Here is a 5,372-nt window from a genome sequence, read left to right as displayed (position 1 = left end):
AAAGTTGTGTTGTGCACAGACAGATCAATAATTCTGAGCAAAAAAAATAAACAGAACAAATCACCCTAACTTGAAAATAACAGAAACTATAAATCAACAGTTTATGCACTTGAACATGACAATTCTTACTGAAATCATTGAAACACTCAGCAATTTCAACTGAACATAAAGAAGGTGATGTTCATACTCAAGATGAGTTCATGACTGAACAACAAAGGGACAGATCCAATAGGAAAAATTCCAAATGAATATATGAATGTAATGTTCCAGGCAATAGAGGCACAGGCTTTAATCCCAGCACTCCGGAGGCAGAGGAATGCAGAACTCTGTAAATTCTAAGCTGCAATGGTTTACAGAGTAAGTTCCACAGGAAAGGCTCCAAAGCACACAGAGAAACCCTGTCTCAAAAAAAAAATACACAAAACAAACAAACAAATGAAAAAATGTAGATATAGTGTAAAAAGCCCTTATCCTCAAGAGTGTGATTAAGTTATTTTCCAGAAAACAGTTATAAATGAAGATAACTTTGTTATCAGTGACATACCAGACTCAAAATGTAAATTTTGAGGGAACATGCCTGGAGGTGGTGATAAATGCTTTTCTCCTAGTTGTTGGAAGGCATAGACAGGCAGGTTTCCATGGGTTTCAAGAAGGCCTGGGCTATATAAAGAGCAAATGCCAGGATAAGATTAAAGGCTACAAAAAGAAACCCGGTCTCAAATACCAAAAAAAAAAAAAAATTGGGGAATATTAGATTGGACATTGAAGTATAGGAATAGCACAGCAGTCACCCAGGGATGGTCCACAGTATTCTGAGAAGAGGCATGGTTGTCTCAGCAACCTGACTCTTTAGATAAAAGTGAAAGAGAACTGAAAGAGAACTGAGTGGTTTAAAATCCAGGCTCGGTTCCTGATAAGTCAGCCAATAGGAACAATGTCCAGTGGCCCAATCCACACTCCAAAGTGTTTATGACAAAGAGAGCATTCTGGGTCCCATGACCAATTCCAAAACAAAATAGTCTTGGAATACAGCAGCCAAGGAAGCTGTACCTGGTGTTGCTTGAGTTGAACAGAAAATCCTCTTCCAAATTCACAGCTTTGAGCACTGTGGGTGCACACTGCCTGGGGCACTGGTGTCAGCAAAGTGAACGCTCTGCCTTCACTTGCAAGACTGGCACCAACTGTCTCTTGACCACCCAGCTCGTGCAGCTTGTGCATCCTGAGCTGGAACCTGATTGGTGAGAGTTACTGAACTGAGCCAGTCAGATTGAGTTGCAAATCTGGGCACCCTGATTGGTCAGGCGAAGTCACGTGACTTGTGTCTGCTCCTAGGTGAACTGTCAAATGCCTGCCACGTGGGTAACAGATGGTAGTCCTGTGACAGCAGGCTTAGAGAAGAAGGCTTTGCTTGTTCTGTGCATTTTGTACACAGCACATCCAGCAGGCACCTATCTCGCCACACTACTCCCCTACCAGGGTCTCATTTCAGTCCTGAAATTAGACTTGGTTTCTGAAAGTCTTTTGGTGTTTGAACAGGTTCTAGTCTGTTCTGAATGCAACGTCATCAGGCAATATCTGTGAACTGATGACTTGTGATCGCCCATAAATGGAACATCAACAGGACCTCATTAATTTCTGCCTTTAAAGTACTAATTGTCACAAACAATAAATCCAGTCTCTGAATCTCAAGACCGTCAATGCATGCTGACCTTTCCTTGGAGGCCCTTGAATCTCTAGTTTAATCCAAGTGCTTAGATCTGTGTTCACCCCTTTATTTGTCAGCAGGAAAACTACATCATTAGCCAGTCACGGCTTAATGTGCCTACACTGGTCATCAATACTCTGTAATTAAAACAATACAAAACCTAATCAGTCCAAAACATTATGTTCCTCATTAAATTTCTCCTTCCTCTCACTGCTTTTGTGGTGGGTCATTCTAATTCAAAAATATCTACTTCTCAGTTATAGAAACTTCCAAAATTTATTCTATTTACATGTTGTGTTATTATTTATGAGAACACTGTCAATCACTTGGTGAATTAGCCCTCAAAGTCCTGGGTACAGTTTCTACATTTCCCTAGTATTCCTGCCTAACCTGTCACCAGTTCTTTGATGATTAGTTGGTGTTTGTGTGTTTTTTAAAAACATCACACGTAAATATTACATCTATTCTCTCATGCCAACTTCCTTCCTGCTTGTGCCTCAGCTTATCCCATATAAGCCCCAAACATGAACCCTTTAATTAGTAAAATGCATGCATATGTGTGGCTTTGTATTCATACATAGACACATGTATTTCTCACCTACTGAGTACATTTAGTTTGTTCATTTGTATGGGAATGGAAAAGAGTCCACTTAGGACTGAACAACCTAAGTGGGAACTTGTCCCTGGAGGACACTGATTCTCCCTGTCCTTTAGAGTATTGATAACCTGTAACACTTCTGGTAGTGTTCCATATGTTATTGACCCTGATTTCATTTTTATGTGAACTGTTGATGTCATAATTGTCTTGCATTTGTAAACACTTTATTGAGAGGCAGAACTAATCTCTTCCATAAAGCACATAATTTCACATTCAGGGGTCTAGCTTTAGCATGGCATAGTCACTTCTCTGCATTTTGACCAGGGGTAGGTCTGTGTAAAAGACTGGTATTTCAAAAGGAAGGTGCTTTGATGAGGGTCAGCTGCTGTATTTAACTCTGTGTACAAGGATACACATTTGGGATACAGTTAGATATCACACTGGTTTAAGAAAATGGAAGTAGCCGTTTTCTTCTACTCACTAGTCCATGACCACCCCAGTCAAGTTTTGTTCTCTAGGTTTACAATACCAGACATGTTTTCTTATAGAAAGACATGTAATGAGAACAGAAACTTTTAATTAAATGTATGGTTTTCATTTTTTCCAGCGATGAACTAAGCAGATTTACCATTCAAGATGGATGGATACTCCCTTCTACTTCTCATTGGTATGAAACAAGAGTAGAACACCATCCTGGGCACATGAGACATTTCCAAACAACAATAAAAGGAGGAGGTACCAGAGCTTGTTACTGAGCACACAAGTGCCACATAATCAGTTCTGATGATGGCATTTATCAGGGTTGGTAGCACATGCCTGTATTCCAAGTTCTCATGGGATTTAGAAGGAACAGAAGTTCAACGTCCAGCTACTTAGAGAGTTTGGGGTCATCCTGATCTACAGGAAACACTGTCTCTAAATAAATTTACTTATGGAAATAATAAAATCTTGGAGGGGAGCTGATCAGTGTTCATATGACTACTCTTATCTGATGTGTCAAGGCAGAGCATTGACAAAGGTCCTACCTTCCAAGAATGAGATAACAGCTTATATTTCACAACATAGAGGAGTTTAACCTAAAGAACCTGTCATCTCCCATGTGTGTATGTGCATATTTGTGTCAGCAGCTATAGAAGAGGGAATTCTGAGCAGTATCTGACTCCAAACTCTGCATGAGGAGGTTGTGGCTGTAAGGCTGTGGACACATTGAAGAACCTGACACCTTACCCTATGTAGAGAGTTTTGGTTTTAAAGTAATGGAAATGTATCAGGACCTTCCTTCATGATCTGCTGTGAGTGTATGTTTGGGGGAATTCGCCTATTGGTGATGGGACACTTATTGGATCCAACACACACGTTTCTCTCTCTTGACCTCATGTGCATTTGTTTCTACCTCCTATTGGTCTCCCTCTCTCTCCTCCTCCCTCCCCCTCTAACTCCCCTTTGTTTGTGTTTATATAATTTGACTATTCAGGGTTTGGCACTCAATAGGCCCTGATATCTCTTTGTGTGTGTGTGTGAACTATGCTGTAGGGTAGGATACATCTTGAAAAATCTGATACTTACTTGTATGCGTGTGTGTGTGTGTGTGTGTGTGTGTGTGTCACACCTTGCATTTGAAGGGTAAAAATCAGGGCCTGACCTACATCATATTGTCCTGTGTTTCTGTGCAGGGACAGAGAAGACTTTGGTTGCTCTGTGCTGTTTGTGCAGGGACATCCCATGAAGAAAATATCTACCCACACTTCTTCTCTTCCAGGGTTGTTAAAATAGATTGTTTCTGAAGGACTGATTAGTGTCTGCACAATATCTAGTCTGTCCTGAGTGAAAGGGTCATCAGGCAATGTCTCCACAGTATAGTGAGATTGATGACTATCTTAAATGCCATCATAGAGCCTGCATCCAATAGCAGGTGGAAGCAGAAGCAGAGACTCACAGCAAAGCACTGTGTTGAACTCCTGGAATCCAGTTGTAGAGATGGAGGAGTGATGAGCAAAGGGGTCAACACCATGGTGGCAGAAACCCACAAAAACAAATGGCCTGACAAGTTGGAGCTCAGCGACCCCATCTGACAGCTAGGGAACCAGCATAGGCCCAACCCAGTACGCATGAATGTCAGTGCCAGCTGGGAGCCTTGGGAAGTCCATGGGACTTCTGGCAGTGACATCTGTATACATCCTAGTGCACAAATGGTCTTTTGGAGTCCATTCCTAAGGAGGGATACTCACTCTATATAGATACATGGGGGTTGAGCTAGGTCCTATCCCAAATGATGTGAAAGATTTAGATAATGCCCCAATGGAGGCCTCCTCCTCACTAATATTTCCTCAACTATTCAATGAGGTAGAAGGAAAGAGACACTTTCCAATATCTTCTCCAAAGAATGTAGGAGACTTTTTCCAGACCTTCCATGAATGAGATACCAGCTTAGATTTCACAAAATCTAGGAGTGTTAATAACTGGATAGTAATCTCTCAACCAGAAATGTTTCCCTCAGGAGCAGTCACTGGTCCAGGAGAGGACTTTCAGGGAGTGACAGGCAGGTGGGAGTGGCACAGGCCCAAGATATTCTTGGAGAAATGTTGGTCCTGAGGAGAAATCACAGGGCAGAAAATGGAAAGGAGTTAGGTCCAAGAACATGGTCAGGTTTCACAGGATGTGGGAAGAGGGAAAGTCCCGATATCAACAGTGATGGCTTTGGGTATATTTAGTAACTAGTATTTAATTCACACTCAATAAGTTTATGAATTAGAGTACTGTATATTACTAAATAATTTTTATCTTTAAAAATGAACTCCCACATGTATGTAGGCCAAGAGGGAATCTCTATATGGAATGGGCTCCCAAAGTCCAATTGAGTATTATGGATAAATACTGATCCAACACAAGAGACCCCATAGATTATCCAGACATCCGAATTTACATCCGAATTCAGTTGGCCTGGTTCAGTCCTATTCTGGTTTGCTAGCTATAAGTCTGGGGTACAGAGTTCACTCAGCTGTTTCTGTGGGTTTCTACAGCCTGATCTTCACCACTTTGCTCATCACTCCTCTGAAGATTATTGTTTGC

The sequence above is a fragment of the Cricetulus griseus genome, unplaced genomic scaffold (genome assembly GCF_003668045.3).
Source record: "Cricetulus griseus strain 17A/GY unplaced genomic scaffold, alternate assembly CriGri-PICRH-1.0 unplaced_scaffold_28, whole genome shotgun sequence".
Lineage (NCBI taxonomy): Eukaryota > Metazoa > Chordata > Mammalia > Rodentia > Cricetidae > Cricetulus > Cricetulus griseus.
This window is presented reverse-complemented; position numbering follows the sequence as displayed.